The sequence below is a fragment of the Triticum dicoccoides genome, chromosome 4A (assembly GCF_002162155.2).
Source record: "Triticum dicoccoides isolate Atlit2015 ecotype Zavitan chromosome 4A, WEW_v2.0, whole genome shotgun sequence".
Lineage (NCBI taxonomy): Eukaryota > Viridiplantae > Streptophyta > Magnoliopsida > Poales > Poaceae > Triticum > Triticum dicoccoides.
Window position 1 is genome coordinate 371897231 of NC_041386.1, and position 15092 is coordinate 371912322.

Below are 15092 nucleotides of genomic sequence, written 5' to 3' on the forward strand. Positions count from 1 at the left end.
GAGTGCTCGGAAACAGGCTACTGTGTCACGTAGCAGTACTGAAGCTGAGTACAAGGCTGTGGCTAATGCTACTGCAGAGATTATTTGGGTGCAGTCTTTGCTTCAGGAGTTGGGTTTGTCTCAACCACAGCCTCCTATTCTTTGGTGTGATAACATCGGTGCTGCATACCTTTCTGCAAATCCAGTATTTCATGCCCGAACGGAACACATTGAAGTTGACTATCACTTTGTACGGGAACGTGTATCACAGAAGCAACTCCAGATCAAGTTTATCTCATCTAAGGATCAACTTGCAGACATCTTCACTAAGCCTTTACCTCTGCCACAGTTTGAGGCTTGTAGGCGCAATCTTACCCTTCTCAGTTCTTTAGAAAGTGGCTAAGATTGAGGGAGGGTGTTAGACTATGTATAGCTTCTGTACTATTGTACGTATTGTAACACATCCATTATATATAATGAGATAAGCCACCCCTAGAGGGTTGTGCTGGTTCCCCCAAAACTTATTGTCTTACACTGAGAAAAGAGAAGAATAGAAGCAGGGAAAGCAGAGGAAAGGATGAAATCTTAATCTTGAACTTGGTGTCGGATGCCGTGGGCCTAGTTGGGGCGCAGCTGGTAGAAGATCGAGCCGCCGAGGAGGAATTTGCCGCCGAGTCCTTGCTCGGCGCCGCCGCATCGTCAGGTCGTGGCATCTTCGATGCGGATCCCCGTGCCCTGGCTCCCGACTGCTCGCCCGCCTAAGGCGATGATCTTGGCTCTCCGCCAGCGCTCCTTCGTGGCCTCTCTCGGTTTGACCTCGATTTTATCCTCTTTCTCAATCTGATCTCTCTATTTGAGAAACGAATTTGATCCCGGGTTTGATTCCACGTCGGGGAGGACATACAGGATCACCTTTACCTGGACTCCTCGAAGAAATTAAAGAGGGATGGAAGCTTCAAGAGAGTTCGAGCACCATCTCCAGCACCGTCCGCTTCGATGCCGACCATCGTCGGTCCCTGCATCATGCCAGACGACCTCGGCGTTGACCAAGCGCTCAATCTAGAAGCCCACACGCTCGCCCGTGGGTAATTTTCGGAATTTGTACCACCTCATTTATATTATAATTTTGTCTATATAAATTGTAAAAGCGTATTATGCCATGAGAAAAAGCGTATTGTGGCGGTGAACCCACGGAGTCAACCCATGCTTTATTATTATTAGGGAGAGATTATTATATATATATATATATAGCAAAAAGTCCCGTGCGTTGCAACGGTTATAAAATATAAATTTAAGGGTTTATGTGGTATTTGAGAGTTTACCTTCCATAATGCATTATTGAGGTGTACTCCCTCCATTCCTAAATACAAGTCTTTTTAGAGATTTCAATATGAACTACATATAAGCAAAGTGAGTGAATCTAAATTCTAAAGTATGTTTATATACATCCGTACGTAGTTCATATTAAAATCGCTACAAAAGACTTATATTTAGAAAGGGAGCGAGGGAGTAGCTTCCAATTCGCATGCTTCTGCCTTGCCCTATCTTTATTTTTAATGCAAAATTGCTATGCAGCCATGCCACTATCAATATGCACTTTCTTTGTTGATTAGCAATACCAACATATGTCCACTAAAGCATTATCTGTTTGCAATATTCTACTAAAAAATTAACACTTGACATCAGAAACCACTCCAAATATATAGTGAAATTGCAATCATATTTCGGGTCATCAATTTAATTAGATAAATTAAATTATTCTAAATATGCATGTCTATGTGATGACCAAGCAAGATGTCAATCTGAGCACGTCGAAATAGATTCAATATGCTACTATATATATCATGACCAAAAATAGATGGATTATATGGAAAAAAATAGTGTAGAAAGAATGAAGTAGAAAATATCAACTGCTTAAAAATTACCAGACGTGGCAGATGCCAGGGAGCCTCCATAGCAAGCAGCACGGACATGATGGAGCCAGGAGGTAAACCATGGGATGTAAATATTCATCTGCTCCACGGGACTATATTTAGCACACTGTTTTGTGTTTTTCCAGCCCACTTGCACTCATAATTTTCTCATAAAATATAAACTTTCCAGCGGAGCTCTATGTTTTTTTACGAAAAGGAGGTTTACCCCGGCCTCTATATCAGAACGATGCATACGGCCATATTATTGATAATCAAAATGTCCAACAGACTGCGGTAGCTAGTAACAATAATCCTAGACCTACGGGCCAGGCAAGTTACGGAAGCCCTTTGCTAATTCTCTTCGGCCCCCCTGATTTTCACCGGGGTGGCCCTGCTTCCTTCCCTTCTTGTCAATCAAACCATGTCATGTCAGCGTGTAATTAGTCTCAGCTTGTAAATGTCCATACGTGTAATTAGTCTCAGCCTGTAAGTGTCCGTAATTAGTCATGGCTTTTCTCCGTTAAATTTCCATATGCCTGTAATTAGTCATGGACTTTCTCCGTTGAATCTGCATGTGCATGTCAAATTCCTGAACATAAAGCCTGTCCACCTGCCATACCGATCACTAAAAATTGAAACTTTAGTATTATGCTTCAAATTTTACCTGCCATACCGATCATTGCTTAGAAACTTTGGACAATGATTAGTCAAGGAGATACTACCCCATCAAACTTGTACTTGGTGCATACTCCATGGCCCATGCACGCACACCGTGTATGTACGCTGCTCAGGGCTCATGTGGCCACGAGAGCGTATTCATGGAGGGAGGCCATGGGGATGAGCAACACGCCAACACCACGTGCACCTCCGTCGCCATGTGAGCTTTGCTGCCGAGATGATTTAGAAGGACACTGAAGGCTCCTCTACATCCTTCTCCTCGCCAGCGCCATGCCCAAACGCGCAGTCGCTGCCCTCACTCCCAAGCCTGTACCATGGCTATCTACCATGGCTGCAGCTGTCGCGCCCCTCGCCGTAGCCTGCACCTCGCCGTGGACCCCGGCCTCCTTGAGCCCCCTGGCTCGCACCAATCTGATGAGCCTTCTCTTTCCTCCCTTCTCCCATGTCCATCATGGACGCTGGTCTTTTTTCTACTGCCAGGCCCGAGCTCACCTCGAGTCTTCCGGCCAAAGGCCTCCACTGTGACCAGCCTTTGTCATGACTCATGAGTCTCCTGCCGGCTCTGCCTGCTGCTTCCCGGCACCTTGTTGCTGCTCCGGCCATCACCACGACATCGAATGCCCGCATGCTGTGCCCTCTAACTAAACCTCCAAGTCCACCCCAAGCCCCCTTGCTGCTCCACGGCCACGGGCCCTCGACCTTGCACCATGTACCACCGACCTGAGGCCAGGCCTTTTGCCAAGTCCTATTCGCCAGAATACGCGACAACAGCGGTGTTGGAGACATGACCAGCCAGTGGCCGCAGCTGCAGCATCCGCTAAAGCTTTCGGCAGCTCGGCAAGGGGGGAACCTGGCGAAGGGAGCGGGAGGGGGGGTTGGGGAGTACTCGCCGGAGTGAGGAGCGGGGCTGCGCGGTGGACGGAAACTTCACGGAGATCCGCCCTGAGCCCGAGGCGAGCATGAAGGAGGCGACGACGGCTGCCTCGTCCTGCAGCCCCTGGAGCGCACACGAGGGGGCGATGGGAGGACGATTCGGCGGCATGTTGGCACTTGGGAGAGGGACACGGTTTGGGTCGGGAGTCTTTCGTGGGCTGTCGAGGCTTTAAAATCTATTGATTGATGATCAGCGAATTAGTACGGATCGTGGGGAGAAGGCAGCGAAGGAGCCCGTGATCAAAGCCTTTTCTCAGATTTTAGCCACTAAAAAGTTGGACGGCCCGTCTCGGACGACGGACTAAAATCTGGATTAATTGCGTGCTTGGAGATTAGTACCACCTCGTTTATATTACGATTTTACCAATACAAATCATGAAAGCGTATTATGACATAAGAAGAAAGCGTATTGTGACGGTGAAACCATGGAGTCAATCCGTGCTTTATTATTAGGGAAAGACTAGCAAAAGGCCCCGTGCGTTGCAACGGGTGAAAATCGCATCGGCCACACATAATCCAGTCAATGTGAATTCACAAAAAACAATAAGTGTGACCTAAAACATAATGATGATTTGATTTATGACCCACGTGAAATATCTGTAACATGAAGAAGAATTTTCTTTGAAATTCTTTGTAAAAATTCTTAACGTATGTGTGATTTAAAAAAAAAGTATTAACGTATGCGTTGTTGGACTTGTGGGCCATGCGCCATGGCTCTCTCCTCCTCCTTTGAGAACTGGGGCTTTCATCACAATTTTTTTGATTTTACGAATGTCACGCTTTTAGGGCCGCTGTTTGTAAGCATTTTTTAGGTCTGCACTCTTTTTTCATCCATCGACCGAGGATATTCTATTATACCTATAGCCGACCATCTCTTTTCATATACAACTTTTGCATGTCTTCCTCACACATGCACACCTTCTCTCACAAGTCTGAATACAGCAAGGTAGACATGGAAACAAATCAATTATCTCTATAGTTTGCTAGCCCATTGACTTTAACATTCAGAAGTACTTATTCTTCTGAAGTGCGCAGTTGACCAAGTCACCGAGCTAGGGAGAAATAAGTGACCGAACTATGGATTGTTGAGTTATTTGGCCATTGCAAACCCAAATGTCGCTGCTTCTTACTCCTTCAGGTTGACGCTAGTTACTATTGCTGTTATACACCTGCGCATGCAACAAAAGACAACACAGAGATATAAGATGACAGAGAGTAGAGAGCTTGTACACCGTGCCCATAGACCGCCCCTGAGCAAGTTTCAGGCAACCGGATGCCTTAGTTGCCCCCCTTTTCTGGTTTGTTTCTGGTTCTGGCGGACGCACGCACGCAGGGCCGGCCCATGGGTCGCAGCTTCAGTTCTTCGTCGGTTCATGCATCGCCATTGTAGATAAGAAGATCTTCTCGCCCTAAGACGGTGCGCCTGACCCGCTTCTCTTGGGAGGTCGCATTCCGTTCCAACGGAGGAGGACTGAGCATGGACGGGGGCTCCTGCCATCCAGGAGGTGCACACGCTCCTTCTGCTAATGTCTCCCTAGCTCCAGACACCGCCAGCACCTCCGTCTGGCGCCACCGTTATACAAAGAGAGGGGAAAAAGGGAACGCCAGGAAAACGCCGGAAGCCGGGCCACCTCATACGCGGGAACGGCAGCACCAAGGAGCACAAGCTAGAGATGTGGAGGAGAAGAGGGGTCGATGCTAGCTCGACTGGGCGGCGGATCAAGGTCCTCCAGTGGGCGCCGTCGTCTTTGCACGGACCAGCGATGCCGCGCCTGGCTTCCGTCGTCCTCGTTCTACTGATAACCACCACCGAGCTCAGTGGCGGCCATTGCCGCTCCTTGCGTCTGGTGTTTGCTGCATAACCGGAGACACGTCGCGATCGATCTATTTGTAGATGCAACAATGCGTGGCGTGGACAGAGACCAAGTTGGAAAAGAAACGTTTTTTTCCTTGTATATAATCCTGGACGGAAACAATCCGTCGTGGCTCGGCCCACCGGGGATGCCATCGTCCCAGGATGAGGATGCATCTACGCCTCGCTCGTTCGGGACGTATCAAATTTTATTAGTACCACCTCGCTTATACGTTTTAAATTCAAACTGAAAGCGTAAATTTATAAAAAAAACGTATTGTGACGGTGAACCCACGGAGTCAATCCGTACTTTATTATTAGGGATAGACTAGCAAAAAGGCCCGTGCGTTGCAACGGGTAAAAATAAAAATTGCGTGCACCTTTGCATGCTAAAACCACTATAGCACCGCTATAGATGATTAATTTTTCACTCTATAAATAGAGTGGAACAAAAGTTGTTGAGGAATTAATCTAGAAGATATGTCATTTTATTTACTGTTCGGCAAATATGATGCAACAAAAGCTAAGAATTATGTGACTGATAAATCACATCTTGTAAAATATACATGACCATTGATGTGGATATAAATATTAAGGGGAAGCATAACTACTTGGCTTTTTTCACGGGTTTAATAGGGTTTTTATTCCATAGTAACACGGTTATAATTTAGAGGTAAGATTTTCTCTATACATGAAGGTCCTAGATCCAACCACACAGTCGTGCTATGATACGACTATATCCTGCTAGGCAATCTGCAACCTTTGTTCCATGGACTCACAAATCGTACAATCTCCCTTCAAGGCGTCTGGTATAAAACAGGCGATGTACTCCCCATGACCCTACCCTTTGGTCATGCGATTCGAGAATCAAGTTTGATTGGTTGACTGCATGCATGAAGCACCGATCTAATCTCCAAATGGGCTCACGAATCCCACTCTCTCCCTCAAATATGCGTGTCTAGATTTAATCGGAGAGCCCCCACTTGTTCCATCATGGATCATCTCAGTCTCTCCCGTGTCTAATGAATCCCATCATAATTAGCCAACATATAATCCGGTGGTCTCTCTCTCTTCTCTTCCTTTAATTCCACCACAAACGCCTCACAAATTTTGTTTAATTTAGCCAACATATAATCTAGTAGATTTTCTCCCTCTGTCCCAATAAATCCAACATCCATGTCTCATGGATCTTGGGTAAAACGTATATAAATTGATGCGAATAAGTTTAAGGGAGTAATATGGGACTAATGATAATTGATAATTGATTGTTGCAGCTTATACTTGAGGGAAGTTATAAGCTCGATCCCTAGCGAAGTATTATTTTTCGGCGCTTCTTTTTCGTGACTTCCAGCAGAGCCCATTCTTGTTGCTGACGGCTCAATAGAGAATACCTTTTTTTTGCAGCTGAGAAACATGTAGCTTGTAAGAAGTACGTACAAAATGAACCGAAAACATAGGTACTTTTTCTACATACTTGTACATGTAGCTAAGTTGAATTAGGATTCTTGTTATGGCTACCTGCATGTCCAGCTGGCCCACAACCTCCACGTCTGGCTGTAGTCTACAACTAAGAAATAACTTTGTTTTATTCACATCAGCTAGCAGACTCAGCTGTCTAGAATGGCGTGACTTCCATCTCAGGGTTGACGAGGTCACGTGTTCGAATTCTTGCAACGCGGTGCCTTCTCTTTTTAGCTTTTCCTTAGATGCCCGCCTGGGTGGTCCATGGGAACACGCTTATTATTGGGCCCAGAATCCACTCGAGTACGCGCTAGGCCAGTGCGCCGGCGAGTTTGACGGACGAAATTTATGGAGGAAGAAACAAATCCGTGGTCGATCAATACTTTAGTATCACTTTGTGTATATGTTTTAAATTCAAATTAAAAATGTAAATTCACATAAAAAAATGTATTGTGACGGTGAACCCATAAAGTCAATCCGTGCTTTATTATTAGGGATAGACTAGCACATGGCCCGTGCGTTGCAACGGGAGAAAAAGAACATCACACACCCTTCATTATTCTTTCCCACGCCAGATCCTTATCTACGACTTTTGTTCATAAATGCAAATAAAGAAAAGAGAGAAAAAATATATAATCGGTTTCATTGTTGTAATTTTCCCATATGCCATGCTAAAATGCTTTAATTCATAACTATTTAACCGTAACTCGGAATTTAATAAACTTTATATGTAAATGGGGTAGAATTTTGCCTAGTTTAACATGGTGGCATCTCTTTGCATGTTTAAGAACTATAAAATATGGTTTAGGGCAGAACAGTACCAACCCTAATATATGCATATGAGGATTTATCGGAATTGTTGTTCGTTGCTTCCGGCCTCATTTAAACTTGACTAGATAGGTAGTTTTACTTTGCTTCATCTCTTGCCATGTTAATCAACATTTAATCTTGTTGGGTACATAAACGAGATCGAACTAAATAAGTCATGTGGTGTTTCGTCAATATGCAACAGAGTTGCATATTGAGCTCCACTTAATTTGTAGGATTGCTTGTGCACTTTGCCATGCCACGCCTCATTAAACCGGACATGCATCATACTTATTTGCGCATCGTGCCATGCTTATGTGGTGGTTGTTTACTATGTTGTGTGCTTCTTTCCGGTGTTGCTTCTTCGGGTTGGTTCCGATAACGTCGTGATTGTGAGGACCCGTTCGACTACGTCCGTATGTCTTCTTCATGGACTTGTTCTTCTTCCTTGCGGGATTTCAGGCAAGATGATCGTACCCTCGAAATCACTTCTATCTTTGCTTGCTTAGTTGCTCACTCTTTTGCTATGCCTATGCTGCGATACCTACCACTTGCTTATCATGCCTTCCATATTGTTAAACCAAACCTCTAACCCACCTTGTCCTAGCAAACCGTTGTTTGGCTATGTTACCGCTTTGCTCAGCCCCTCTTATAGCGTTGTTAGTGGTAGGCGAAGATTGAAGTTTGTTCCTTATTGGAACATGGAGATGTTGTTCCTTGTTGGAACATGTTTACTTGTTGGGATATCACAATACCTTCTATTTAATTAATGCATCTATATACTTGGTAAGGGTGGAAGGCTCGGCCTTATGCCTAGTGTTTTGTTCCACTCTTGCCGCCCTAGTTTCTGTCATATCGGTGTTATGTTCCCGGATTTTGCGTTCCTTACGCGGTTGGGTTATAATGGGACCCCCTTGAGAGTTCGCCTTGAATAAAACTCCTCCAGCAATGCCCAATATTGGTTTTACCATTCGCCACCTAGCCTTTTCTTTTCCTTGGGTTCTGCAGACTCAAGGGTCATCTTTATTTTAAACCCCTGGGCCAGTGCTCCTCTGAGTGTTGGTCTAAACTGAGCGATGTCCGGAGCTACCAGGGGCAACTCTGGGCTGGCCCACCCGACGTCTGGCTCATCCGGTGTGCCCTGAGAACGTGATATGTGTAGCTCCTATCAGGATTTGTCAGCACATCTGAGTGGCTTTGCTGGTCTTGTTTTACCATTGTCGAAATGTCTTGTAACTGGGATTCCGAGTCTGATCGGGTCTTCCCGCTAGAAGGAATATCCTTCGTTGACCGTGAGAGCTTGTAATGGGCTAAGTTGGGACACCCCTGCAGGGATTTGAACTTTTGAAAGCCGTGCCCGTGGTTATGGGCAGATGGGAATTTGGTAATGTCCGGTTGTAGAAAATCTGAAGTTGACCTTAATTAAAATACATCAACCGCGTGTGTAACCGTGATGGTCTCTTCTCGGCGGAGTCCGGGAAGTGAACACGTATGATAGGCGTAGGTTGTTCTAGGATCACTTCTTGATCATAGTTGTTCGACCGTGCTTTGCCTTCTCTTCTCGCTCTCTTTTGCGTATATTAGCCACCATATATGCTAGTCGCTTGCCGCAGCTCCATCTCATACTTTTACCTTACCCATAAGCTTAAATAGTCTTGATCGCGAGGGTGTGAGATTGCTGAGTCCCCATGACTCACAGATACTTCCAAAACCAGTTTGCAGGTGCCGATGTTAATGAGCAGGTGACGCAACCAAGCTCAAGGAGGAGCTCGATGAAGATCTTGTCCTTTGTGTTGTTTCGTTCTAGTTGATCAGTAGTGGAGCCCAGTTGGGGTCGATCGGAGATCTGTGTAGCATTTGGGGTAGTTTTCTTTTATTTTGGTTCCGTAGTCGGACCTTGATTATATCTGGATTATGTAATGCTTTATTCTTGTAATTGTGTGAAGTGGCGATTGTAAGCCAACTATGTATCTTTTTCCCTTATGTATTACATGGGTTGTGTGAAGATTACCTCACTTGCGACATTGCTTTCAATGCGGTTATGCCTCTAAGTCGTGCTTCGGCACGTGGGAGATATAGCCGCATCGAGGGCGTTACAAGTTGGTATCAGAGCCTTCCCCGACCTTAGGAGCCCCCTGCTTGATCGATTAGCTGGCGTTGTTGAGTCTAGAAAAATGTTTTGAGTCATTTAGGAATTTTGTATATCGGAGAGTTTAGGAATTCTTTTTACTCCCCAGTCCCTTCATCGCTCTGGTAAGGCATCCTGACGTAGAGTTTTGACTCTTCTCTTCTCAAATTTCACTAAAAAAAATTTAGGATCACGCGGGTATCTTGAAATCGTTCTGATGGTTTTGTGACGAGAACATTGTTCTTGGTGCCTCCTGACATTTAGGGGTTGTGGCTGTGTCCCGGGGAGTTGAGCTCCGAGGTGTTGTCGTCAGAATTTTATCGTTGCAGTTCTGGAATACCTGAGAGTAGTTTCTCCGACATCGAAAATCTCTTTTATGTAGTTGTTGGTGAGATAACCTCGACGCCACCCAGTACTGGGGTGGGAGTTCGGGAGTATTGCCATAACTCGTATAACGGATGCTTTTCGAAGGTTGAGGTAAACGATTTCCGAAGGTTTCTTGGTTATGTGTTGAAGGATGGATACAACTGGATGTAGGATTTGTTAGTTTTGGGTGAGATATCATGCTTCCCCTGTATCCCCAACACCTGATTGCATAACCGGGAAAATTTCGGGAGTTTATAAGTGGGAATTCAAGTAGCTCTTAGGATATCTTTCCGACAGATGTATGATATGAAATTGGGGTCCGACGTCTAGTGGTCCGCCTATTCACGGTCGGTTTTACAGTGGTCTCGTTGTGTCTTAAAGAGTCCTTGGCTATGCCGACTCAGGGACACTTCGTATATCATGTGCACTGCCTTGTACATGATGGTGCTGTACGATCGAGCCCGTGTAGGCCCCACCACAAAAACTTTGGACGAAATCTCTATCATATATTTGTTTCGGCTTATTCTGCAAGCCAATCCTTTGTTTGTTTTGAGTTGTGGTATTCGAGTTGCTTCGAAGTCAAATGTTGATTCCATACCTTCCCCAAATGGTGTTCTCATACTCCGATGTGAATACTAATCCTTCTTGATAATCGAGATTGTCATGCCAATCCTTTTCAACCGGCGTGTCTCTCTTCAAGTGGATCCGATCACTTCAACATTCGCAAGATTAATTATCAGTTCTTCTCAACGGTGTTTGCTTCATCCGTTCCAAGTTGTCTTTGTTTTCCCACCCTCCCACCCTTTTTCTTCGAGGACCCAAATTTCTTTTCCAACTATCCATTTTATCGATGGAAGTCTCTCCATTTTTTTTCCTTCACGTTCCTACACGGTGGTTCTCTTGAAGATGCTCTACTCGTTCGTCATTCTTCATTCTTTTCTTCTTCGGTGGATTCAATTCAAGCTTTGGTATTGAGCATAGTCTTTTCTTTTGCCCAATGTTTTTTATGCCGGTGCACCTCTTAATCCTTCCCGCTTGCTATTCTATTGTTCCGGAATGCTCAAGATATCTCAAAAGGCTCGTCTTGTCATTCAAGATCCTTTCAACCTATTTCGAGGTCTTACCTTATTCAAGTCATTTAATTCAACCGGTGCAATCTCCTTTTCAAGTAATCGTTCAATGGTGTTTTTTTTGAGTGGGCCCTAACCCACAGGTCTTTTTCCAGGATCTTACCCGACTCTTTTAATTTTACCGGAGCTTTCCTCAAATTCTTTTCGAAGTTTGACGTAAGAATGATTCATTATCGGTCATATGTATTTCTCCAAGATCTTTCAAATTCTTTTCATCGTTGGTTCAACCTTTCCATTCTTCATTCCGGAGTGTCTAAATAATTCATGACGGTGTTTCTCATCGTCATTCTCAACTTTTGAAGACTGAAGAAGAGTTTTCCTCCATACCTTGCTCCATTTCTCTTCAAGATTCGTGATTCTAGCTTGTTGCCATTCTCTCGTAATTATTTTAGGTTGTAAGAATTCTTTTCACCCATCCGGAGCTATTCAGGAGTCTTCTCAGTTTGGTTAACCGGAGTCCATCAATTCACGATTATTCATTCTCAGATTTCAGCTCTCTTTCTCTAAATCTTACCGGTGCATCGTTCAAATATCCTCTAATCAGTTCATGATCTCTTCGTTCTCATGGATCTAAATTCTCTCAAGCATCTTCGTTATTTGCTAATTCTTACCAGTGATTCTTCCTTTTTACTTCGTTCATTTTCAATTCTTACGGTGGTTCGTTCAAGAGTTCCCTTCCTTGGTTATCATATCAATTCATTCGTTGTTTTCCAAATCCCACCGGTGGTTCATTGAAGACCTTCCTCAAGTTTGCGATATATCTATATTAATTCTTTCAACGAGAATAAGTAGTTTGCCAAATCTGTGGCTTGTCATCAATCTAAATTGGTGAAGGATGCGCACAACGTAATTCTTATTCTTTGTTTCATCCAAGTGATTAATTCCTTAGTCCGGAGGTTCATAAAAATTCTTGATCTCATTTGTTAATCTTTCTTTTCCTGGAGTTCCAAGCTCTCTCATTTCTCTCATAATGAAGATACATCTAATCATTGCAAGTCTTCACTTTGTGTTTTCAACTTCTCTTTCATTTCGATTGATCATTTCTTTTGTTACCGGAGTTCTTCATGGAGGCTCTACATGATGGTTCATAAAGGATTTAATTCCTTCTCGAAGTGTTCATCAAGATTCTTTTCAGAGGAGCTCATGCATTCTTCATCTTGCAATCCGAAGTGCAATTCGTTCACGCATATCTTTTGAGGTGGTCTTATGTCATTCTTGATAATTTCCCTTCGTGCTCCGTGATTCACAAGTTATCAAGAATGGGATATATTAAATCCATCAATCTCGTCAATGGAATTATCTCGGGTTATATTTCACCTAAAGCCTTCCCTAAGGATTGTTGCTATCTATGGTTCTTATAAATGACCCAAGTTCTTCACTTATCCTTCTGGTGAAATAAGTTTCTCGTCTCCTTGTCGATATCAATCCAATCTATCGTTTCCGTCAGTGGCAGAATTTCAACTCAGTTTTGAGATGTTCTCCATAAGCCCACTACAAGTTTACTCTTTTTCGTTGTTGGTTTTCCAACAACTCCGTTCGACCCTTTGCCTAAGGATGCTTTTTACAAGCTCTTTTGTGGCAGAAGTTGTCCTTTTATTCTCCATTCTTTTATTTCAATTATCTATCTTCTATTCTTTTGATCCGGAGGCATTGTGATGTTGCTCTTTTCAACCCATCATCCCGTTTTGTCAAAGATCGTGTTCTTTTCGTGCTTATCCATTTAACCGGAGTGTTTTCAGCTTCGTCATCTCCGTTGTATTCTTTTCTCAAAATGGCTTAACCTTTGCAAGGTTCTTTGGTTTCACTCATTTGTCAAAGGAGCAACTTGGTTTTACCTCTTCTCTTTCTCTTCCGTTTTTCCTTCCGGTGCCATTCTTGATCTCGGGACGAGATCCTCTCGTAGTGCTGGAGTGTTGTGACGCCCCGTGACCGATGTGCCAGGTGTCTTCGAGTTATTCACCGTCGTTGCCATGTCTTTTGCTTGCGTGTTGCATTTCATCATGTCATCATGTGCATTGCATCATCATGTTTTAAAACTTGCATTCGTCCAGGTTCTCCGAGTTCTCTCTGTTGACCATTCTGAGCCCAACCACAGTTGCACACGCCCGCGGCATGTCCGAAATAGTAGTTTATAAGTGGCCGGAAAATGTTCTCGGAATGGGATGAGAGTTGACGTGTGGTCTTATTATAGTGTAGATAGACCGCCTGTCAAGTTTCATTGCATTCGGAGATCATTTGATGCCCCAACGGATGACTATAGCGGCAGTATAGCCGGTCCAACGTCGGACGTTTTCGGTCTCCGGAAACCGTGCCGGGCTGCATCTCTCCCCTCTTCTCTCAGACCAACCCACTCTTCACAATCCGCCAGACCCAACCTAACCTCTCTCGTCAGCCCGCGGCCCTCCTCGCGCGCGCGTCCGATAGTTGTCCCAAACCCGACCCGGACTGTCGCCACCATTGTGTTCGGATCATCCCCAAACGTCTACAAAATATCATCGTTTTATTTATTGGACTCCTTAGCATATTTATTCTCGTCTGTCGGATTTCGATCCGATGATTCCAAATCCCTCTCTTTTCGCCTACATGCTATATATAGTCCCTAACCCTAAATTCTAGGGACCTTGTCCCCCAATCCCCACGCCGCCGCCACTCCTTTTGTTTTCAGCGCCGAGCTAATCAGCCTCTTCCTCCCAGATCCCCTCCTCCCTCGATCCATCCGCCATCCTACCTCCTCGCCTCATCGTCCCTGTGCCCGCAGCATCGGGGCAGAAGCCCTTGCGCCCGAGCCTCGCGACCCTGCAGGCCGCGTCCTCCGACGACCCCGCCGCCGGCGACCAGGACCAGGACCGGCCTCGTCCTCCTCCTTCTCCTTCCTATATCTTTTCCTCCCCGTGCTTCTCTCTCACTGATCCCTCACACAGGAACGATGCCATGGCCTCCCTTTTCCCCCGACTCCCTCACCTCTCTCTCCTCTTCAGGAACTCCACGATGCCGCCGCAGACCCAGCCATGGAGCCGCTGGATGCCGCCCTCTGCAGCACCGTCGCCAAGACCGTGGGCCACCGCGTCCGGAGATGGTCGGACCTGCCCCGGCCTGACGGCTTGCGCCTCCCTCCTCCACCCCGCAGCCGCGCCTTCACCAACAGATGAGCCCTCGCCGCCGGCGAGCAGAGCCTTCGAAGCACCACCAGAACCGGGCCGCCTTCCCTGCACTCCTCTCTCTTCGTCACTCCCTCTCCGACTCTCTGCTCTCTCATGGCCTCTCTCTCTCTATGCCCTTAATAGGTCGACGCCGCCGGCCATCTCCGCCCCGGATCCGGTTGCCCTTGTCGTCCCGTGCTCGAATCTACCTCCTCCAGTCATCTCCTCGCTGGTCCGCGCCCCCGGGACCCGTCGATGAACGCTGCCATGCCGTGCGCCTCCTCCTCTGTTTCTGCGCTCGCTCGAGCGGGGAGGACGAGCGGTAGTGCATATGGGCTGCCCCTTTGCATTGCCTTCAGGCCCAGCGCCATGCCTCCTCTATTTTTCCGCCGGCCCAAGAGGCCCATGGGTGAGCAGCACACCCCGAGCGCCCACTGCACTGTTGGCCGAGGAAGTTTCGGCCCAGTGGATGTTTTTTGCTGCGTCTGCGAATTTAGTTAATTTCCAGGGAATTGCAGTTTTACAGAAAACCCCTTTGGGATCATGCATTTAATAACTTCTAAACCGCGCATCGGATTAAAATGCTTTATATATGAAAAATGCCTAAAATTTTGTCTAGTTTCATAATATCCAATTTTCATCCATGTTTAAAATGTTTAAAATGCGGTTTGTGTAATTTTGCCCATATGCCATGCTAAAAATGCT

At 45.6% G+C, this 15092-nt stretch overlaps 1 pseudogene; it reads right to left on the bottom strand.

Annotated features, from left to right (window-relative positions):
• Positions 1–14758, bottom strand: part of LOC119283523 — a 33012-nt pseudogene extending 18254 nt beyond the window's left edge.
• Between the last annotated feature and the right edge of the window lie 334 nt (positions 14759–15092).